This window comes from Myotis yumanensis, unplaced genomic scaffold (assembly GCF_028538775.1).
Source record: "Myotis yumanensis isolate MYYU_CA2020_CCGP unplaced genomic scaffold, mMyoYum1.0.hap1 SCAF_10, whole genome shotgun sequence".
Lineage (NCBI taxonomy): Eukaryota > Metazoa > Chordata > Mammalia > Chiroptera > Vespertilionidae > Myotis > Myotis yumanensis.
Genome location: NW_027223761.1, coordinates 53982851 through 54007654, shown reverse-complemented (window position 1 = coordinate 54007654; position 24804 = coordinate 53982851). Strand labels below are relative to the sequence as shown.

General features: G+C 42.5%; 1 protein-coding gene and 1 pseudogene across 5 annotated transcripts in view; one reads left to right on the top strand and one right to left on the bottom strand.

Annotated features, from left to right (window-relative positions):
* Positions 1–24804, top strand: part of DLG2 (discs large MAGUK scaffold protein 2) — a 1989136-nt gene that overhangs the window by 32323 nt on the left and 1932009 nt on the right. The window lies entirely within an intron of this gene.
* On the bottom strand, positions 7662–8595 carry LOC139017625 (cytosolic arginine sensor for mTORC1 subunit 1 pseudogene; annotated as a pseudogene).

Sequence of the window (24804 nt, the reverse complement as noted above, 5' to 3'; positions counted from 1 at the left end):
TTTGACTCCTCCATCCCTTGTCCCTCTCTGAGTCTTCACCATCTCAGTAAATGCCATCATCATTTACCTAGGCCAGAAGTCATCATTGATTCGTCTCTTTCTTTCACATCCTAATCCAATCCTTTTTCGAGTCCTGTTGCCAAATTGTCTAATTAAGTTCAGAATTCTACCACTTCTTACCATCTATATCATATCATCCTGGTCTGAGTCACCATAGTCTCTTATCTGGTCTACTGCAATGGCTTCCTAATTGATAACCCTTTGTTTTCAATCTTGCCCTAATCTATTCTCTGGACAGCATCCAGAGTGATCTTTTGAATAAAAAGATAATTTATCTCACCATTTAAAACACTTTCCATTGGCTTTCTGTCACTATCCAAACAAAATTCAAAGCCTGTGTCCTGAGTGTAAGGCCTTATATAATCTGACCCCTGGCTACTTCTCCCACCCCTTTTGTAACATTCTCAGCATTGCCAGTTCCCCTCCAATCATGCTGGCCTTGAGCTTTCCTGGACAAGCTTTCTACTTCAGGGCAGTAATTTGTACTTGCTGTTTCCTCTGCCTGCAGATGTTTGCCCACTTTCTCACTCCTTCAATTGCCATCTTTTCATGCCTTTCTGACCACTCGGTCTAAAATAGTCACCCTTCTCCCATTACTCTTCCCCCCCACCCCCCCCCACCCCCCGCTTACTCTATTTTTCTTTATTGTACTTATCAACATATATGTATCTGTGGTCTTTTCCTCCCAACTATAATGTAATCTTGAGGGCAGGGACTTGGTTGCCCTGTTTACTCCTCTAATCCTAATGTTTAGTAGAGCCCATTGAATATAATAGAAGTTAATATAATTTGGTGAATGAGGAAAAGCTAATTTACTAATGATGGTTAACTTGAAAATTTTGGCAGTATAACTGCATTAACATTTTCTTTTTCTTAAACATTTGAATTAGATTTTTAGATGAAAAGTACTGTGTTGAAAAAATATTCATTTAAAAAGGATTTCTGTGTTTGCAATATTTTATTGTCAGTACAGTGGGAATTTTGTGTTTGTTTTCAGGGTCTCTGTGCCAAGAACTCAGGGCATCGAAGTATGTGATTTATGAGGTCAGGAAAGTACATTAGGTTAATTATGCTACTGCATTGCCAGACACTTTCTTGGAGTTTGCTGGTATGCAGCAATCAAAACAGCAGCATTTAAAATTGCTAGAACTATTAAAACATGCAAATTCTACTTGTTTACATGTCCTGCTCCTTTTGGAGGTTACTGCTGATAATATGACAGAAATTTATGATATTTGCAACACTATGAAAAATTAACAGGTTAAAATATGAATCTCTATTAATAATATGACTTTAGCTTCTAGTATTTCATGTACAGGACTTCTCAGATACCTTTCTTCTTTTACATAGTTGAACTTTTCTCTTAGAATTCTTCATTGCATCTCAGCTGTTTTGAGAAATTTAAAACAACCACTTAAAAGTATATTCATGTTGATACAGTTATTCCTTATGATGTATTTACCTAAGCTTTTCATTAATTTATCTGTTATCTGAACAAATATTTATGGAGCTCCCATGTATCAAAAACTGATATAGATGTATATATCAGTGGACAAGACAGATAATCCTGAGCTCATGGAATTCATAGTTAATTGGTGGATATCAGCAATATTCATACTTAGAGTATGGGGCAGGGAAGGAGAACAGGCAGTACTATGGAGCAGGGAGAAAGGCTGCTATTTTATTTTATTTTTTAAAATATATTTTTATTGACTTTTTACAGAGAGGAAGGGAGAGAGATAGAGAGTCAGAAACATCGATAAGAGAGAAACATCGACCAGCTGCCTCCTGCACACCTCCCACTGGGGATGTGCCCGCAACCAAGGTACATGCCCTTGACTGGAATCGAACCTGGGACCCTTCAGTCCGCAGGCCGACGCTCTATCCACTGAGCCAAACCGGTCTTGGCTGTTTTTTAATCTTCACCTGAGGATATTTTTCCATTGACTTTTAGAGAGAGTGGAAGAGAGAAGGAAAGACAGAGAGAAATATCAATGTGAGAGAGATACATCGATTGGTTGCCTCCTGGGGCCCAGGCCCGGGCCCAGGAGGAGCCTGTAACCGAGGTATGTGCCCTTGACCAGAATTGAACCTGGGACCCTTTGGTCTGCAGGCTGACACTCTATCCACTGAGCCAAACCAGCTAGGGCAAGGCTGCTATCTATAATAATAAAAGCGTAATATGCTAATTAGACCAGCTAGCCAAACGACCTTCCGGACATCATTCTGGACGTCCTTCTGGACAAAGCCGCAGCAGCGGGGGCCAAAGCAGAGGCGGTTAGGGGCAATCAGGCAGGCAGGTGAGCAGTTAGGGGCAATCAGGCAGGCAGGCAAGCAGTTAGGGGTGATCAGGCAGGCAGGCGAGTGGTTAGGGGCAATCAGGCAGGTAGGCAGAGTTGTTAGGGGCAATCAGGCAGGCAAGTGAGTGGTTAGGGGCATCAGACAAAGCATGCAGAGTGGTTAGTGGCAATCAGGGAGGCAGGCAGGCAGGCCAGCGGTCCTGGATTGTGAGAGGGATGTTCGACTGCTGGTCTAGGCCTGATCTCTTGGGCCTAAACTGGCAGTTGGACATCCCCCGAGGGGTCCTGGATTGTGAGAGGGTGCAGGCCGGGCTGAGGGATCCCCCCTGTGCACGAATTTTGTGCACTGGGCCTCTAGTTTATCCTCCTATCTAATAATAGACAAACATGGTAATTAACTGTACCTCTGAACGCTTCCCATTGGCTAATCAGGGCGATATGCAAATTAACTGCCAACCAAGATGGCGGCTGGCAGCCAGGCAGCTGAGCGAACAGGAGGCTTGCTTGCTCCAGTGACGGAGGAAGCCAAGGTTCCCCGCTTGCCACCGCCCAGCTCTGAGCTGCACTCTAAGCAACTATGTTGCAATTATAGAAGCTAAACAAAGCCCAGATACCTGCTTTCAGCAGCTGAGGTCTCAGAGCTGGAGCCGAGCCTCAGAGCTAAAGCTGGCTCTCAGCTCCAGTGACAGCCATAGAAGGTAAATAAATCCCAGAATAAAAAAGAAAAAAGAAATAAAAGAGAGGTTGGGAGCTTCAGTCACCCGCCAGCCTGAAAACGGCCTTCAGCCCCTCACCCGGACTGGCCAGGCACCCCAGTGGAGACCCCCACCCTGAAGGGGGTGTGACCAGCTGCAAACAGCCATCATCCCCTCATCCAGGCTGGCCAGGCACCCAAGCGGGACCCCCACCCTGATCCGGGACACTCTTCAGGGCAAACCAGCCGGCCCCCACCCATGCACCAGGCCTCTATCCTATATAGTAACAGGGTAATATGCAAATTGACCCTAACAGCAGAAGGACTGGGAATGACTGGTCACTATGACACACACTGACCACCAGGGGGCAGACACTCGATGCAGGAGCTGTCCTCTGGTGGTCAGGGCGCTCTCACATGGGAGGAGCTCTGCTCAGCCACAAGCCAGGCTGATGGCTGCCAGTACAGTGGTGGTGGTGGTGGGATCCTCTCCTGCCTCCTCAGCAGTGCTAAGGATGTCCGACTGCAGCTTAGGCCTGCTCCCTGCTGGCAAGTAGACATCCCCCGAGGGCTGCCAGGCTGCCAGAGGGATGTCTGATTGCCATCTTAGGCCCAATCCCCCGGGGAGCGGGCCTAAGCCAGCAGGTGGTCATCCCCTGAGGAGTCCCAGACTGCGAGAGGGAACAGGCCGGGCTGAGGGGTCCCCCCTCCCCCCCAAGTGCACAAATTTTTGTGCACCAGGCCTCTAGTATATATATAAAAGCCTAAGCGATCATCTGCCCGTTTGCCCATTTGCTCAGTAGCTATGATGCCCAATGACCACAAGGGGACAGACGCTCCAACCAGTAGTGGAGGGAGCCCAATTCCTCGCAGAATCTGCTATGGGTTAGGTTGCTGCTGGGGCACTGTCGGCCCTGAATGTGCTTCTCCCGCACCCCAGACGCAGAGATCAGTTTTGGCCTGATCCCTGCAGGCCAGGCCAAGAGACCCCACCAGTGCATGAATCTGTGTACCCGGCCTGTAGTTTTAAATAAAGTAGTTATTAAAGACCTATCTAAGGAAATATTTGAGTAAACCCTTGGAACTGAGGGACTGAGTCATATGGCTGTTTGCAAGGGGAAAAGCACTTGACTTTCAAGGAAAGGCTCTGAGATAGAAACACAGCTAGAGATTCCAGGAATAGGTTTGTTATGGACTTAATCACTCTTGATTGAGAGATAGTAGGAAATGAGCTTGGTTGTGGTAGGACAACAGGTTATATAGAATTTTTAACTATTATAAAGATTTTGATTTTTATTGTGAATGAGCTAGGAATCTTTTGAGAGGTTTTGAGAAGAGTGATCTGATCTGCCCTATGTTTAAAATGATCAACTCTGTGTTGCATGTTGAGAATATACTGAAAGGAAGCAAGGAAAGAAATGGAGGAGATGAGTTAGGAGTTTATTATACGATTCCAAGTATGTAGACATGATTGTGCCTTAGATTAGGGTGTGGTAGCAGTGAGAGTGGTGAGAAGTGGCAGACTCTAGATTTTGAAGGTAGAGTCCTGGGTTTTGTTAATAGATTTGGTGTTAGGGATGGGAAAACTAGAAGAGTTAAGGCAGACTCTTTTTTTTTTTTTTTTTTTTTTTTTTTTTGCCTGAGGCTCTGGAAGCATGGCATTCCCATTTTCAAAACTGGAGAAGTCTAGGAAGGCAGAATATTTAGGGGGTGGAGTGGAAGATCAGGAGTTTGGTTTTGGAGGTGTGAAGTTTGAGGCACCCATGTAGATATGTTAAATATACAATTGGCTACAGAAATCTGGGGTACCAGGAAGATATCAGGATTGAAATTTAAATTTGGGAGGTCAGAATATTAATCTATATATATAAAAGGCTAAGTGACTGTCCGACCATTCGACTGGCCGGTAGGTATGACACGCACTGACCACCAGGGGGCAGATGCTCAACACAGGAGCTGCCGAGCTGTGGTGACTTGGCAGTGGGCGGTTCTTGGGTGACGCACTCCAGAACCAGAGAGGAGGGAGCCTGATTCCGGGGTGCATCACCCGAGAACCGCCCTCTCTCAATCTAGGACCCCTCAGGGGATGTTGGAGAGCTGGTTTCTGCCCCATCCCTGCAGGCCAGCTGAGGGACCCCACCTGCTGGAGGGACCCTGCTCACTCTGCAGTCACCTTTTGAGCCGTGGCGCCACCCCAGGTTGGCTCCAGGGCGAGTCTGGCTCATCTCGCCCAGTCCTGCACCGCCGGCCACCTCCTAATTAATTTCCTTTCAATGTGCAGGAATCCCTTCACCAAGGCACTAGTGTTTTTTATAAAACCGTGGGACTGAAGGGAGAAGTGAGAGGTCATGACATGTACAATATTATGAAAAATTTTATTAAATTCTCTGAAGCAGATAATGTTCATAATTGAGGAGTTAAATTTTCTTGCCAAATTTTATGCAAAATATTCATTAAATTTTTATATAGAAACTAGTTAGTTAGCTGCATATGGCACAGCTTTTTGTTAGCTTTTACCTTTTTTAAATTAAAATATTATCTCTTAACTTCTGGAAAGTGTTGATTACTAGATAAAAAATTTATTCTAACCAACCTGAGTTCTAATTTACATAAATAGTAGCATTATGGGGTTCAATTTCAAATTTAAAAGAGGTCATACTTATTTAAGCATTTTAAGAATCTACCTGATTTATTAACATACATGAATTTAACTTTTAAACCTTCTGGAATTGATTAATCAAGATCACTTCTAATGTGACAGAAACAGATGACTCTTAGAGTTCTTGATTGAAAATAACAGAACAGTAGTGTATGATTTAAGTAGGAAAGGAATTTATTGGAAGGATATAAGATACCTTACAGAAACTGCAGGAAGGCTAGACCAGACTAAATAAATAGTCAAGAACCAAGAAATACAAAGCACAGTCAAGATTTCCCCACAGAAAAAGTGTTCTGAGGAGACTGGCTGTTTTGCCATTACCACTAGCTATTTAGTCACCACACTGCTAGACTCTGGATCCCTAACACTTTTCACTGTGTCTTCACTCATGATTCTATCATAGTCAAATTATTGAACCCGAGGAGCAGGTTGTAGAACCTCCAATTAATAACTGATTGGTCAGAAGCACAGGTGACAGCCTAGATTTGTGATTGACACCTGGAGTGGGTGATGGGCAGTGTTGTGGGACTGAGCCCTTAACCTATGGTTTCTGATGCTAACTCTAGGTGATGCATGGGTTGGGGGTATCTGGGGACCTGAGGGTTCATGACCCATTGTAGATTCTTGGCTTTGCCCAGGAAAGAATTCAAATGCCAGCCAGATTAGAGTTTGAAGTGAAAGTGAGTTTACTAGTATTAGTGAAGCAGTGAAACAGAGCAGCCCCTCCCTGTAGGGTTTATTTATTTTATTCAGGCTCATTTGAGGGGTAGGGCATTCAATAAGGGGGAGGATTGCCGGAGACCAATTCCAGCCTGACAGCAGGGCTGCATCTGGGAATGGCTGAAGGCATTTCCCCAAACCTGAATAGGATACATTAAATTGATTTCTTGGCTGCCAGACAGCTAAAAGGCATCTTAATCTACATGTTATTGCCTCCTACTGGCCAAACACCTGAACAGCGTAGGCTAATTCCCCCATTCTGACAATGTTTCTGTATACCCTTTGAAGTGTATATCCCTGCCTCGCCTCAGGACAAGTTGTGTTAATAAAAAGCATGGGGTCCTGGGGAAGAGGAGAACCTAAGACCTTAGACTTAAGACCTTAGATCTTGACTCCTTTAGCTAAGCTCCTCTGACCCCCAATGCCTTTCAAAATTATATTTCGTCTCCGGATTCTTTATTAGTCTCTGGATTCTTACTTAACATCTACGCACAGCCTTCTCCAGATTCCCGAACCCTTCTAGATGCTGGGACAAGAACCCCGGCAGAGGATTTTTCCAGGGAAAGGAGTGGAGACTTCTCAGTAGAGCCCCAGTCACCAGTCACGATTTTGTGACCTTTTATATGCTCCTCTTTCCAATCATGGCAGCTCCGGGTGTGTTGTTTAGTATGCTAATGTATGCCAATGAGTGTTTAATGAGGCTAGGGGTTATTGCCTTTAGGTGAAATTAGTCTCCATGTTGAATGGAGCTGTTCTCTGCCTGTGGAGGGATGATCTTCCTTCTTATTTATTTTTTGTCATTACAAGCCCTTTATTAACAAGTTGATAAAAAAATACCAGAGAGATGTAAAAGTGCTTTTCTTGGAGACCCCATGAGGGGTAGGCTCTGTCAGAACTCACCTGATCAGGGAAGGCAACCCAACCAGAGGCAGAAAGGAGCTTAGGGCCAGCCCAGGGAGCAGCTGGCCCTGGGTGCAGAGACCAGAATGGCTTGGCCTCAGGCAGGTGATGTGCAAACGTGGAGGCTGGGCAGGGAGTGAGTGACTGAGGGTTTCCTTGTGGAAGCCCAGAGCACCTGTTCCCCTGTGTGGGCAGACAGGGCCCGTCCACCTCAGAGCCTGTTCCTGCATTCAGCTTACATAGAGAGGGGGAGAAGGGTGTCCCCCTGCACGAATGGGGGTGGGAGGGAGGAGAGGGAAGTGGGCTCATCCTGAGTTGAGGAAATAGCTTAGAGAAGTCTCTGGGAGTGAGGGGCGAGCACAGAGGCTGCTGCTACCCGCTGGCCTCTGGAGCCCAGGTCCTGCGGCCGCTGGAGGACTTCGATGGAGCTGCCAATGCCAATGCCGTCCTCAGGCAACAGGGCGTGGGCAAAGTTGAAGGTGCTGATGCAGTAGGCAGAAACAGCAGCAGCAGCCAGGGGACCAGCGATTTGGGCCACGATCCCGCATTCATCAAAACCCAGGGGCTGTCCTCCGATGCGCACCACCCTCCGCAGCTCTCCCGAGCAGCTGGTCTGCAGGAGGTCCCTGGGGAACTTCTGAGTCTCTGCATCCATGACGATGGACACTCGATGAGGGAGAAGGCAAAGAACTTGATGGAGCCGGGCCCAGGATGGCCAGGGGCGGCTCTTAGGGGACACGGTGGGAGTGGAAGAGGACGTCGCTGAGGGTGGTGGCGATGGCTGGCAGTGTCTCAGGGTCCAGCGTCAGGACTCTGGAGAGGATGCACCGTGGGGTTGGGCCCGTGCTGAGCGCTGGGAAAGCCATTGCAGGAATTATCCCCAGCTACAGGCAGGGGCTCCCCGCCCACCTCTCGGTAAATGTCGAACTCCCGGGCCAGAGTGCGGATCACATGGACAGGTCCCGCTCTACACCAGGATGGAGTCCGTCTGGTAAGTGGACAGCGTCAGCACAGACACGTGGTGCTCGGCCAGCGGTGCAATGACCCAGCGGGCAATCTTCATGACCCCAGCAGCTTGTCCCGTGGCGGGATGACCCGTTCAGCATCAGCCAGGTGGCCTCAGCCGCTCGCAGGAACTCCGATAGGGGCAGCCCTTTGAGCCCTCCTGGTCCAGCATGAGCGCTCCACCGCTCAAGGACTGACCCCACCAGACCCAGGGCGCCCAGGCGGGCGGTCTTCCTTCTTGTTGACAACGCCTGCATCTTTGATCGATTGCAGCTGTTGTGCCACGTCCGCTGTCTCACAGGTAGATGGTTAGGTGCTATGATTCCTGGGACTTAACCTGACCAATATCATCTGATGAAGCAGGCTGACCTCCGGTTCACCCAGGGAATGTCTATCACCTGAAAGAACTATTCTTGCGAGGTAAGTGGGCCTATTGAGTTGTTCACTGCTTTAGATTTTACAGCTTTTAACAAGCACTTGCCACTTGGCTATATGTAACAAGCCCCAACCCCTTTGGGGTGTGGAAATCCACTGTCTTGTTACTGTCCAAGATGCAATTCTGATGCAATTCTGGAGTTGTCAGCCTCTTTCTTTGGTCTCTTGGCCCCAGGAAGTTTTCACAGGCTAGAGAAATGGGCGGGGGAAAGAAGCTTCTTGGGGAAGTCCTAGGTGGGCCATCAACCTCTCTGTGAGGTGAGGCGGTCTGAAAGTTGGATGCTTGTAGCCCACCTGGTGAGTACAGGATGCCCTGAAATACTGGGTGGACTGGAGCATTTGTTTGCTCAGTGTCATCTTGCCCATGTGGGTGGTAAGGAAGGGTGGTAAATGGCTGCTACAGTGGACTGGCCACTTTTATGGGCAGTTTAGTTGGCCACTGACACCCTTTTAAAGGCAATGGCAAAAGTTTGGAAGTAGAAGGAGAACTCCAACTGGAAAAGAAGTCTATCCATCTCCCTCTTGGCTACTAACTTAGCCTAGAAGGTTGAGGAACATGATACCAAAATAGAAACCATAGCTTGCCGCTCTGTAAAAATTGGAGGGAAAAGCTACAGCTGCGTAGGTTAAGGGCAGTAGTCATGAAGCCAGAATGGAATGCCAACACCTGGAACCCATGGGAAGAAGATAGTGAGAGTGAGGACCTAGAGGCCATAGAAGATCTGTACTTGTCTTGGGATGAACATTATGCCAACCAGCCACTACTGCAATGAAAAGCCAAGCCTCAACAAATGCAGGTGGGCCAACAAGGGTCGGGGGGAAGGGGAAGGCGAAGGCTTTGAGTGGGACATAGTGAAAATAAAACAGATTTTCAGATTAGATCCTGGCTTCGCCACTTATTGTGCGTTGTAGGGGCAAGTTACTTGACCTCTTAGGGTTCTATAGTTTTCATCTGCAAATTGAAGATAATAATGCTTATGGAGTTGGTTTAAGGATATATGAAATAAGGTATATAAAAAATGTAGCATATTCTTTGGCAAAAACCAGATGGTCAATATAAACGGTTATTTCTCTCATTTTTCTCTTCTCCTTGGTATTCAGGAATTCTTAGCTCTAAATTGGACATCAGTCTTAAACCTGGTCTTTTCAGGTTTACAGGGACTCTAGGCTATAAATACTTCAAAGTCATTTAAAATTGCCTGGATCAACTTTTTTACACACCACCAATGACTGTCTTTTATATTTGACTCCAAAATTCATAGTAGAATTATGTCAACAACAGTGGCCATTCTAGCTTGTAAGTAGGAGCCTACAGTGACATGTTCTGGTAGTATAGTTCTTTAAAGCAAAGGTGTGGTTTTGTTTTTTGGAAGAGCAAAAAGCGTAGTTTTGTGCTTAAGCAAAGGGCTTACTCATTCGACTTGGAAATAAGTCACTAACTGTGAAACCTTGAGCCTTTACTCAGTCTCTCTGAGCCTCAATTTCTTTTTCTGTAAAATGAAGCTAATACATAACAAGATTGTTGTAAAGATTAAATGAGATTTTTAAATGTGAAATACCTAGCATAGTAAGTCACATATGCTACGTGCTTAATAAAACAATTGCTATAAACATTATTATTAAATTATTTAGGAAAGAAATCTCAATTAGATAATTTACAGACCTAAGAGAGCTGCACCAGAGAGTGATTGGGACATTTACAAGGTTAACAGTATAGCAAGGTTAGTAGGTAATTTTATCTACCAGTGTAGAACCACAGGTAAAGGGTGTACCAAAATTCACGCAAGAAGTAATTTTGATAGAAAACACAGGTTTATAATTAAAAATTGTAAATTTTTTATTGATTCATAAAGTATACAGTATAGGGTTATGTATGGAATAGCATATCGGGTAAATGGCCTCCACGGCTTTGCTGGCACATATGCACTCTTTTGTTGAAATTTTCCATGACCGTTTTGCATAAATGTGGCTGAATTTCGATGAGGCTCATTTTCATCTTGATGGCTTGGTTAATTGACAAATTGGTCGCATTTGGGGTTCAGAAAATCCACGAGTGATTGTTGAGAAACAAATACATCCACAATGTGTCACTGTTTGGTGCGGATTTTGGGCTGGAAGAATCATTGGACCATTCTTCTTTGAAAATGCGGCTGTTCAGGCAATAACAAAAGAGTGTGTATGTGCCAGCAAAGCTGTGGAGGCCATTTACCCGATATGCTATTTCATACATAACCCTATACTGTATACTTTATAAATCAATAAGAAATTTAAAATTTTTAATTATGAACCTGTGTTTTCTATCAAAATTACTTCTTGCGTGAATTTTGGGACACCCTTTAGTAACATTTCTTATGGAGTTGATTTGACAAGTCTTCTGAGCTCTATCCATTCAAATAATTATCTACTGCCAGATATACTTCTTGCCTTTATTATGCTATTCCTTTAGATTTCTGACTGCCAAATGCAAGGGAAATGTTGAAAAGTGGTGAACAGTGGCTTAAGCCTGAATTTGAAAATCATATGTATAGTTTCGCTATTGTAATATTGACAGGAATTTCAGGGTTTTGGTTACTCACTGTCAGAAAAAGTAAAGGAAAAGTTGGAAACTTGCACAGATTTTTTTAAAAAGCAGCTTTATGGAGATTTAATTTATATACCTTCAATTTACTCATCATAATTATACAATTCAGTTTTTAGTACATTTATAGAGTTGTGAAACCATTACCACAATCCAGTTTTAGAACAGTCCTGTCACCATAAAAAGTTGCTTACTCCCAACCACAGGGTACAAGTGGTCTGCTTTCTGTCTCTTATAAATTAGCCTTTTCTGCACATTTCATATAAATTCAATATTACAACATGTAATCTTTCACATGTAGTGTCTCATGTAGCATATTTTTTGAGATTCAACCATGTTGTATCAGCAGCCTATATTCCCCAATATGGATATATCACATTTTTAAAAATTCATGCACTACTAAATGGACGTTTGGAGAATTTTGAGTTTTGGCTATTATAAATCATGTTGCTGTGAACATTTGTATAAATGTCTTGATGTAGACATAAGTATTAATTTCTCTTGGGTAGATTCCTAGATGTGGACTTGATAGGCTATATGGTAACCTGCTTTGTTTGAGACATTTTATAGTTACTTTTTAGCTTTTACATTTAGATCGATTTTGAGTTAAGTTTTGTGTATTGTGTGAAGTAAGGAGATAAGGCCTTTTTTTGGCTTATGGATTTCCAATAGTCTCAGCCCATCTGTTAAAAGGACTATCCTTTCCATATTCAATTGTCTTGGCATCTTGTGGACTAGACAACTATTTTAATACCTTGAAGAATAAGAATATTTTATAGTCTTTTCTAGACCTTGACAAATAATTCTGCAATTTAAATTTCAAAAGCATTTCCATTTCCAAGAAAATCAATCTTTCACAATCCAAATTATGGTGTCTCTAGGAAATACACTGCAGAGAATAGCAATCACATGAGTATTTAAATGAACTTTGTTAACTATTTGGAAATAATAGTTCTATTTTTTGACTTAGTAACAAGAATCTAGGCTCTAAAAACCCTGTATTAAAAAGATTTTGTTTAAAAGAAAAGCAAACCTAATCATATTTACTCAAAGGAATAATTCATTTGCAGTTGGGAGTAGTACTACTGCATGAATATATATGCATCCACTTGACATGGTTTTTTGCCTTTCAGGTAGACAATAACTTCTATGTGTACTTTTTAAGATTCAGTTTCTGATCTGTAAACTTGAGACACTATGTGCTACATTTATGAGAACAGCTCCATTTATTTCTTTACATTTTTTAAAAAATTACTTTTTATTTTTATTGCATTTATTGGGGTGACATTGGTCAATAAAATTATAAAGGTTTCAGGTGTACAATTCTATATACATCATCTGTATATTGTATTATGTTTTCACTACCCAAAGCCAAGTCTCCTTTCATCAGTATTTATTTCTTATACATTGGTTCTTTCATTGCTTATGTTACTACTCACTTGTAGTACCTTATCTATAATTTTATTCTTTTGTTTCTTAAACATGTTCTGGTTCATTCTACTTTTAATATCAGGTTTTTGGGCTGATTAAAAAATTACTTCTCCTCACAACCACAGCACACATTTTTTGGAAGATATGAGATTTTGAAATTTGAGAAAGCTAGCTCTTTTTTTTTTTTTTTATTCATGTTGGTTTTCTACACAAACAGAAACTTCAGTGAGTAAGAAACATTTCATATGTTATTTAACTATTTTAAACAGTTTGCCCAAGTTTTGAATTTCAATCATATCAAACTTCATTTCCAGAGGTCAGGCACCACACAAATTTAATCATCTGATAAAATGTATTTTCTTTACTAGTATGTCCGTGTTGAGATTGCAAGAGAGAATGAACTTTTCAGTGAAGTTTTGATTGAAGTTAGTCATTTAAGAAACATTCTGAAGGTTTTACGGTGATATTGTGAGGGTTTTTCTGCTATTTTGCCATCATTCTGATTACCTGGTGCACATGGGTGAGTTTATATTTCCTGAGTTGCTAAATCTGATCAGTTGTCTAACTCATCACATCTGCTGTCACATCTGTGCTCCAGATTCCCTTAGGCTTTTGGATTTTAGAGAAATGATTCTATCTTAGTAAGAACATCAGTTATACAAAAAGTAGCAAATGCTTATTAGTCTGAAGAAATGCTTTAAGTTCAAATGGCTTTATGATAAATTTATAAAATTAAATAAAAGTAATTTGCAAACACATGCAAAATAATAACCAACCTGATTTTATAAAGAACGATAACTGATATAATATGCTTTTATGATAGTCCTGGTTATTTGAGGGGAAGTTATAAATTATGAAGAAACCATGATATAATCTTGTTTAAAAGTAATTTTTATCAATTATAGTGGCTTTCAAAGTGAATTTTGCAGAGTCCTGGAATCAGTGCGTGAGAGTGGACAGGATGTGGGGAGGATCTAAACCAGTGAGGTGCTTGGTTCTCCGTCTGAATTTTAGCTGGAATAGATCTGCAAGATTTTACATGATGAGATTGCATGTAAATGCAATAGTAAGCACATAGTGGAGAGACTTTTGTATTTGATTCCTAGAACATTGTATTAGGTACCCATAGAATGCCCATTTCACATAAGTGATCAACAAAGTTTTTACAAAATTACTATGTGACAGCTCATTGTTTAAAGAATTGCTTGCTGGATATTATTAAAGTACACAAGTAAGTAACAGGAAAAAAGTGAAGTTATTAATACCATTGATCTGTACATTTAAGAGTATAGATGCTCCTTGACTTATGGTGGGATTACATCTTGATAAAGCCATCATAATTTAAGTCGAAAATGCACTTCATGTGACGTGCACAGAGAAACGGCACCGTGGACCTGACGCGGACAAAGCAACACTCGTCTTCCCCCAAGTGGGACACAGGCCCCTCCACCACCCTGGAGCAACAGCCCACCAAATTGCAGCCAGCGCTGCCATGGCACAAATGGTGGCTGTGGGTGCCAGGTAATAACGTCACGTTTTTGTTGACATTCTGAAGTTGAAATTGTCAACAGAATGTATCTGAAGACCAACTATTGGCACAATGTACCTCTTAAGCTGAAAGAAAGTGGTGTCATTGACAGAATATGTCTGAAGAACAGTCATTGACAAGTACTACCAATACTGGTGGGATCTGCCTTCATAGCGAAAATGAGGATGCAATTATTGAACACAGTTGTGGTGTAATGACTGTTACATGTCAATTTTGCCTATCTCTAAAGTTCTCCAATGAAAAACCATCTGATGGAAAATTTACTTGATGTTGTAGTAAAGGCAAAGTTTGTCTAAATGATATAAATTTTCCATAATACCCAGCATATTTAAAAAAATTAATGGTAAACAAAGATTCTGACAGTAAAAATTTCATGTAAAATATTCATTGTTATATCATGTAGTTATTGTTTTTTATTAATCAATTTATATATTATTTTTATGTACATTTTACTAATTTTCTTTCATCTGACACTTCTATTATAGAGAAAGGGCGAATAGCGACATTAAAATATTTCTTCTAATTAATTTCCTTTCAATGTGCATGAATTCGTGCACCGAGCCATTAGTTTAATGAATAAAAGAAAAAGTAAGTTTAGAATTCTAGATTTATATTTACTTTATGTTTGTACTTTGTAGACATTATTCTATTCTTATCACCAGGATGTAAGCTCCAAAAAGGCAAGAATATTTTGTTGGTTTTGTTCACTGCTATATCACCAAAGCCTGGAACAGTGCCTGGCATTCAGTAAATATTTGTGAGTAAATAAGATAATAGTTAGGCTACTCTCTATTTAATTGTTTTTATGTTGCATTCAATGTGTCTTTTCTCTGAAGTTGCTTTTAGCATTTTCTTTCTGTCTTTGATATCTGCAGTTTCTCAATTTCTATTTTATAAATTTTTGCATGGGATTCATTTGCTTCCTGAATCTGATCTTTTTTTCTTTTAAATCATTTATGGCAAATTCTTAGCTGTTATCTTTTTCAATATTTTTCCCTTCTTCTCTCTTGGGACACCTATTTAAATAGACACTAATGCCTTTCCTATGCTATTCTTCATGCCTCTCATCTTTTTCTTTGTATTTTCTATTTCTTTGTTATGTTGCATTCTGGAGAATTTTCTCAAGTTCATCTTCCCATATAATATTTTTTCTTAAATTATTCCTAATGTGTTAATACATACATTGTGATTTAAATTTTTGATAATATATTTTAATACGTTTTTATTGATTTTTAGAGAGGGGGAGGGAGGAGAGAGAGAGAGAGAGAGAGAGAGAGAGAAACAACTATTAGCTGCCTCCTGTATTTGCCCTATTGGGGAGTGAGTCTGCAACTCAGGCCTGTGCCCAGACCAGGAATCAAACTGGCGACCTTTGGTGCATGGGACCATGCTCAACCAAATGAGCCAAACAGGCCAGGGCTGATAATATTCTTTATTTCTATAAGTTCTATTTAAAAACAAAATCACTTCCATGATGTTTCTTTTCTCATATGTTTCTAATTCTTCTTTTACCTTTAGAATAATTTCAAGGACATTTATTTTTAAAATCTCAGATTGCTTTATTTTTTTTTTAAATCTTTGGGGAGAGGGTGTTATTTTACTCATTTGTTATGTCTGCTGACAGTCCATTTTGGTGAATCAAGTCCTCTTGTGATCTATAAACTCGGTGAGTTAACCTTCATCAGGCATCTCTTTTTTCCCATGAAAGTCATACATGTTGTAGAAGCATCCCTAAAGAAGAGTTTTGTGTTTACTTTTAAAAAAATTTGTCTTTATTTTTGAAAGTATTACATATGTCCCCCTTTGACACATCCCCCACTCACACCCCCTCTTTAGGCCTTCACCGCACTATTGTCTGTGTCCATGAGTTAGTTTTGCATTTACTCTTTTTTATTTTTAATTTATTTTTTTAAAATTAAATCTTTATTGTTCAGATTACATTTGTTCCTCTTCCCCCCCCCCCCCCCAACTCCCCTCTTCCCAGTTCCCACCCCACCCTCCGCCCTCACTCCCCACCCACTGTCCTCATCCATAGGTGCATGATTTTTGTCCAGTCTCTTCCCGCATCTCCCACTCCCCTTCCCCCCCAAGAATAGTCAGTCCATTCCCTTTCTATGTCCCTGATTCATTATAATCACCAGTTCATTCTGTACATCAGATTATTTATTCACTTGATTCTTAGATTCACTTGTTGATAGATGCATGTTTGTTGTTCACAATTTGTATCTTTACCTTTTTCTTCTTCCTCTTCTTAAAGGATACCTTTCAGCATTTCGTCTAATACTGGTTTAGTGGTGATGAACTCCTTTAGCTTTTCCTTATCTGTGAAGCTCTTTATCTGACCTTCAATTCTGAATGATAGCTTTGCTGGATAAAGTAATCTTGGTTGTAGGTTCTTGGTATTCAGCACTTTGAATATTTCTTGCCATTCCCTTCTGGCCTGCAAAGTTTCTGTTGAGAAATCAGCTGACAATCGTATGGGTATTCCCTTGTAGGTAATTGAGTCTCTTTCTCTTGCTGCTTTTAAGATTCTCTCTTTGTCTTTTGCTCTTGGCATTTTAATTATGATGTGTCTTGGTGTGGTCCTCTTTGGATTCCTTTTGTTTGGGGTTCTCTGCACTTCTTGGACCTGTAAGTCCATTTCTTTCACCAGGTGGGGGAAGTTTTCTGTCATTATTTCTTCAAATAGGTTTTCAATATCTTGCTGTCTCTCATCTTCTGGTACCCCTATAATTCTGATGTTGGTACACTTGAAGCTGTCCCAGAGGCTCCTTACACTATCTTCGTATTTTTGGATTCTTTTTTCATTTTGCTTTTCCGGTTGGGTGTTTTTTGCTTCTTCGCATTTCAAATCTTTGGCTTGATTCTTGCGCTCCTCTGGTCTGCTGTTGGGTGTCTGTATAATATTCTTTATTTCAGTCAGTGAATGCTTAATTTCTAGTTGTTCTTTATCACAACATCGAGGGTCTCATTAGATTTCTTGAGGCTCTCATCAAGTTTATCAGCAGTTTCTAGCAAATTATTGAAAGCCCTCAAAAGTGCGTTTTTTAGCTCTATATCCTCCATTTCTGTCATGTTTTTTTGTCTCCGCACTTTTTATGCTTTCTTGGTGCACCTCCTGGTGGTCTTTGTGCGAAGTCTTGTTGTAGTTAAGCCTTGATTGTTGTCGGCAATACGGGGGGTGAATTGACCTCCAGGCTAACTGGCTATGAGAGTCAGCTGTGTCTGCAGTGGGAGAGCTTCTGTGTTGAATCTCTAGGGCGGTGCTAATCTAGCCTTCACCTGAGGCTATCCGGCAAATGCCTCTGTGCAGGGCTTGGGCGGGGCGGGTCCCAGGGGACCTACAGGGCGGGCAGAGCGAGCAGTTATGGCTGCTCTCACTTCCGTCCCCAGCGGCTCTGCAACCACTGCAAACCTCGGAGAGAAAGCTGCCTTCCTGCTTCTCCCGTTTGAGTCTGGGTCCCTAGAGACTCTCCCGGATCTGGAGCTCAGAGTCTGAAACTCCCTCCAGATTGAAAACAACAACGGCGCCCTCCGCCGCCGGCCTGCTCAACGAGCACCTCCTCACTGAGTCTCTGTTTGGAGTTCTCTTTACTTCTAGTTGTAGAATCTCTCCTCAGCCAGCCTTCCTGTGGTTCTGGGTGATGTCCGTTCCGTCTTTTAGTTGTATTTTTGAAGTGATTGTTCGAGGCAGCGAACTCCGGCGTTAACCTATGCCGCCATCTTGGTTCTCTTTTTGCATTTACTCTTGCTGGGCAATCCAGGAGTCCCACTTTCCCCCTCCACTTACAGAACTCAGCAGTGATGAACATTTTTGTTCTTTACATTACCTTGTTCTAGAAGGTGGAGGCTTTTTTTAAAGCCCCATTTCATGAACAGGAAACTTTCAGTTTCTAATAAAGAGTTTTATTTCTAGATCCTGCTTTAGTCCTTGTCTAGGCACTATAATTGTGATCCCAAGGCATTAGGATTCCATATAACTGGGTCCAATACTCCCTATATAAAGAAACTATGCATAATATTTTATATCTAACTCTTTTGATACTTAGACTGAGTAATAATTATGAATATTTAAAGCAACATTGAGGGGGGGGTCCATTATAATTATTTTTCATTAAAAGAGCTCAACTCTGAGATACACTGACCCAATCATGACTAGAAAAAATATTTAGAGTAATTGTACTAGATTAAACTTAGGTTTTTCTCCTAATGTTTCCTGCTGCTTATGTATTCATTAGAGGCCCGATGCACAAAATTCATGCAAGGGTAGGCCCTCGCAGCCCCAGCTTTGTCTGGAAGGTTGTCTGGCCAGTAATTCCGCTGTTTGGCCTTTCAGTCGATTTGCATATTATGCTTTTATTATTATAGATATTTGTTCATCTTTTTGGGTAACATAATGGCTTCATCATTACTCTTCATATTTCTACATCTAAAGCAAATATATTGTTAAGGTATACAGTATCTGGTATTTATAGTATACCTAGTATATACAAATATTATCCACTTCAGTGATTCTCCACAGGGAATGGGCACTGATATATTGGAATCATTGAAATCATTTGAGAAAGCTTTTTTAAAACACAGTTATAGTTTACCTCCCCCAGATATTCTGATAATGCTCTTAGGATTTTATCATGAAACTAATGAGGAACTACTGAAGGCTTTAAGCAATATTGTGTACCAATTCTATTTCTGTATTTTCTTTTCATGACTATAAGATACAATTTTCTCTGAAAAGTTTTTTCTCAGGATACAGGTGATTTAACTTGTTTCTTCTCAGTTTACATACATGGCCTTCAAGAACCTAGTGTCTACCATGTCAGAGGCTACAAGTTTTTAAAAAATATATATATATTATTGATTTTTTACAGAGAAGAAGGGAAAGGGATAGAGAGTTAGAAACATCGATCAGCTGCCTCCTGCACACCCACTACTGGGGATGTGCCCGCAACCAAGGTACATGCCCTTGACTGGAATCGAACCCGGGACCCTTCAGTCCGCAGGCCGACGCCCTATCCACTGAGCCAAACCGGTCAGGGCAGAGGATACAGTCTTAAATATGACAGGGAGGTTGGGCCTAAGGGAAGGGTTTTTTAGTGGTTTAATAAAGAGGAACCAACCTTGAACTTGAGAATTACCCAGAGGAGGCCTGTTATGATGCAGAATATCAGGGATGAGAATTATCTTACTCAAATGAGCCAGTTGCCACTTTTTCTGGAAAATCTCCATGCAAATATTTCAGCTTTGATTCAATGCCACCTCTGTAAACCATTGAGTGGATCCTCCCAAGACGTGACTGTCAGGGGTTTCTGTTGTTCCTGTGTTTGGCAGCATGCCAGACAACATGGCAGTGCCTAGAACAGCCGTGGGCAAACTACGGCCCGCGGGCCGGATCCGGCCCGTTTGAAATGAATAAAACTAAAAAAAAAAAAGACCGCACCCTTTTATGTAATGATGTTTACTTTGAATTTATATTAGTTCACACAAACACTCCATCCATGCTTTTGTTCCGGCCCTCCGGTCCAGTTTAAGAACCCATTGTGGCCCTCGAGTCAAAAAGTTTGCCCACCCCTGGCCTAGAAAGTCAAAGGGGAAACTCAATTGCTTTCACCCTCTACCTCCAACCTGTCCAGTACCCATGAGACTCTGTCAAGATTAACCTCATCCACCATCTCTATCTCATGATAAAGATGCATCTTGGTGTTGGTGGACATGCTCATCAAAGACACACCCTTTCCCCCTGTACCACCTTCTTTATGTCTTTTTATATTTTAGAATGGAAATGCTTTTTCTCCATACTTATAAAATTTATATTTTTATTGTGAGATTTTCAAACATAGAAAAGCATAAGAGTTAGTCACCTATAGCTACACCTAATAATAATATCACCTCGAGATAGTAACATTTTGATATTCTTCCAAACATTTAAATTTTTACTTGCACAAACATATATGTACACATATAAATTATATGTATCTGATTGATATATTTGACTATTTTCATTACTTTGTAAATGTCCTTAGGCTGGGACTGACTTTCACTCTTTAAAACATTAATTCAGTGTTGAAATTGTTTACTTTGACATTTTTGGCTATGAAATGTCATGCCAAATGATTTGTGCTATGACACAAAAAGGAAAACTAAAGAATAATAGAATTATGGAATTTAAGATTTAAAAGAGACCGCTGAGAAATTTATTTATTTATTTATTTATTTAAAAAAATATATTTTATTGATTTTTTACAGAGAGGAAGGGAGAGAGATAGAGAGTTAGAAACATCGATGAGAGAGAAACATCGACCAGCTGCCTCCTGTACATCTCCCACTGGGGATGTGCCCGAAACCCAGGTACATGCCCTTGACCGGAATCGAACCCGGGACCTTTCAATCCAAAGGCCGACGCTCTATTCACTGAGCCAAACCGGTTTTGGCGAGAAATTTAAATCCTACTCTGAAACCCAGAGCTGACAGGTCAGCTTTCCTTTCACTGTCCATGTTATTATATGTTATGCAAGTTTTTACAAAGAAAAAATAAAGCTGATACTGAAGATAGGAGTATTTACCTTGAAAGATTAAGCTTCACTCATAAATATCCTTTGCACATAAACTAAAATTTCTCATTTTATTCAATTTTACCTTTAAAGGGCCTTGCACAGTTCATCTCCTAGTTAAATACATAGGTATCATTCCATTTGTTTGCAAGTCAATTTGTATACAATTTTGTGCAGGTCTGTGGGGGGTGTTCTTTTTGTTTGTTTGTTTGTTAATTCTCAGTTGAGGATATTTCTTCCATTGATTTTTAGAGAGAGTGGAAGGGAGGGAGTAAGGAAGGGAAGGGGAGAGAAAGAGAGAGAGAGAAATATCAATGTGAGACACAACAATTGGTTGCCTCCCACACGCACCCACACTGGGGCCAGGGATTGAACCTGCAAGCCAGTACTTGCCCTTGACTGGGAATTGAACCCGTGACCCTTCGGTGTGTGGGCTGATGTTCCAACCACTGCTCAGGGATGTGAGGTGTTTTTTTTAACATAATGTATTTCCAGGAGATGGCTGAACAGTGGAGGCAGTCCCCCATTTCTTTTGGTGTAATTCCTAGTTAGGTTGAATTCAGAAGTAAATTTAGAATCCTATATAATAAAAGCCCAGAAACCGAATGGCGGAACAACCAGAACAACACTCAACTCAGGAGCTGTCCCCTGGTGGTCAGTGCACTACCACAGTGGGAACGCTGTTTGGCTGACCGGGATGAGTGGCTGCTCCCACTGCAAACCCCAGGCCTGCAGGCAGGAACCCGGGCTGCGATCTTTGCCTCCTCATCCAAGGCTCCATCTCCTTGCTCCCTGCCGCCTCCTCTGGACTCCTACAGCCTGCGCAGTGCCGCCACTGGGCTCACAGAGCTGACCCCAGAAGCTCGGAGGCGAGTTCGTGGTCGCCTCGGGACTGAGGCCTACTCTGCCGCCTCTCAGTACTATTGTCCCTGGGCCTGGCCTCGACCAGATCCCTTGGAGAGGCAAGTGCTCCGGCTCCACGGAAGATGCCGGACCAGGGAGCGGCTGCTCCCTTGATGAGCAGTGCTCCCACAGCAGGCTGATGGCCGCAGGTCACGCCCCCCACCAGTGCACGAATCCCGTGTACCAGGCCTCTAGTTGTAAATAAAATCTTGTTGAAAACCTAAAGTGAGGAGGACAGCAAGAAAAAAGAAATAAGAAGACAGCACCAGCAGGACAAAAAACAAAACAAAACAAAAAACAAAAGCTGCTGTATGCTGTATACATGTGTGGGTGGATTTTCTCGCTTCTGAAATTGTTGTCAATAAATTAGCTGTAAGGCAGCCATAGATTTTTTTTTCTTAGTCCTCTAAATTACTTCGGGTGTCAAGCTGAGAAGTCTGTGGGGTTTTAGGTAACAGCTCACTGTTTCATATTATGATTTTTTAAAAGCACAGACAGAAACAACCAAAATAATTCCATTTATATCTGAATTAAATTCCTTGGGCATTTCCTGGATTTTATTAGCAATTCAACAAGAAGCCTAGAATCTCAAGATGTGAAATAATTACAGAAGAATAGGAATGATAGAAATAAAGGAGCACTGAATTCATAATGCAGAATTTGGCCCAAGTGGTAACTTTTTTTGTGTGATTAGAGGGCAGTGGATCAAATTTTAATCTTTCAAAGTAATTTTCCATGGCATCAAATATGTTTTTTTTACACTTACTCTACTAATTGTTCCTTTGCAAATGTCAAATCAGTAGTAGTTTTGTCAGCCATCTCAAGGGATTTGAGAGACATTTTCTAAGTCATTTACTGATCCAATTTTTATATAGCCCATTAGTGTATCCTATATAATAAAAGGCTAATATGCAAATTGCCCCCACCGGCAGGAGTTTTACCGACTGAGAGACGTGTACTGACCACCAGGGGCGACGTGGAACGTGGCGGGTGTTGGCAACGTGGCGCTGGCAGTGGGTGGCAGTGGAGGCGCTGCCGGCCCTGATGGGCCCCAATGAGAGCGGGACCGTGGTGGGATGGTTTAGCAGGTGAGTGGGCGGTACCAGGCCAAGGCAGGTGTGAAGGGAGGCCCTGGCCGATGGCAGTGGTAGACAGCTGGGGAAAGGGAGGTCCCAACCGGCAGCTGGCAGCCACTAGGGACCCTACCTGTGCATGAATTTCGTGCACTGGGCCTCTAGTATTATAATAATAGATATTCATTAAAGATAATACAGATATTTATAAACACTGATGCCCATTATCTGTATGACACTGGACAAGTAAGTTACTTTTCTAGGCTAGTTTCCTTACCTGTTGAATGAGGAAATTGGCCTAAATTATTTTTAATACACTTTTTAGTTCTAAACCCCACGAGGTTACTAAAAATGAGTGAAATAACCCAATCTATAATAATAAAAGCATACTATGCAAATTGACCAAATGACTGAACAGCAGAGCGACCGTCCGATGACCATGCTATGACATGCATTGGCGTCAGGCCAGTCAAGGCAGGTGCGATGTAATTGGCTGGGAGGGGTCCCACCATCGCCCCACAATCGCCCCAAAGAGGGAGGCCCAGGCCACCGGCCTGCAGGGCAATTGATTGCAGAACCCTGGCTAGATGGGCGGGGCCTCCTTCTGCCGGGCGCTCGATCGAGGAGTCCAGCGATCGATCGCCTCACAGAGGGAGGCCCAGGCCACTGGCCAGCGACGCTGTGGCAGGTGTGTTGGGCCGGCCAGCAATCACCCACAGAGAGAAGCCCAGACAAGCCAAGTGATTGCACCCCATGCCTGTTGTCCACAGAGAGAGGCTACTGATGGCGAGGGTCGGGGGGGCAGCACTGCACAGATGGCAAGCAGTGGCAGCAGCATGGGGGGGAGGGGCAGCTGCCGGCAGCCGCGGGAAGGAAAGCCCTTATAGGCCCTGATCGACAGCCAGGCCTAGGGACCCTACCCGAGGGGTCCCAGGCTGAGGGACACCCCCTCCCAGTGCACAAATTTTGTGCACCAGGCCTCTAGTCTATATATATAAAAGCCTAAGCGACTGTTACGACTGAACGCCTGGAATGATCAGAACGACTGGTTGACCAGTCGCTATGACGTGCACTGACCACCATGGGGCAGACACTCAACACAGGAGCTGCCCCCTGGTGATCAGTGTGCTCCCACAGCGGGAGCGCTGCTCAGCTGATTGACCAGTCCTGGCGGCCCACCAGCCCAGCGGCAGCCATTTCCTCCTTCAGTAGTCCTGCAGGTCTAATCTCCAGAGAACGGATGAGGCATTGACAGACCAGTATTGCCAGCACAATCTGGACAGCGCCGCTGGCCTCCTGGAAGTCAGTCTTGGGCACTGTGGCCACTCCCCTCCCTAGATGCTCTGCAAGGAAGAAAGGATATAAAAGTGGCCACCAGGAGGCTTCCAACAACAGACATGAATGTCAGCGGCGCAGATCCGGATCCCGGGCCAGCAAGGACGTCCCACTGCCCACCTGGAGGGCTGATTGCGCCCTCCCCCCACCTCAGGACCCACCTGTGCATGAATTCATACACCAGGCCTCTAGTGCATATTATAAACAAAAAAGAATTTATTTTTGTTTCATGGGACTTTTCGCATAAGATAAAGTTGGGGAGAGGAGTGGGACATTAAGATGATGACTTTGATTTCAGGATAATTTGTAATCTTTTCTGACAGAAATTAATAACTGGGGCCTGTTATCTATATAGGGCCTCCTTAATAGGGCTGTTGGTAAATAAAAGAATACTTATGTTTTTGCTCTCTAAATTAGGAGAGTGTTCTCTTCCAAGAGTGGTATTGACAGACCAGGTTAAGAAGAAAAGGGTGGAGGTATGGTAGCAATGCCTATATGAATACCACTGCCCTGAAATTTTTCATCTGTTCTATTTGGAGAGCATTCCTTATGGGTATCGATGGTTAGTGTTCTCTGTGACACTCTCGTAAATTAAGCCTATAACTGTTTCT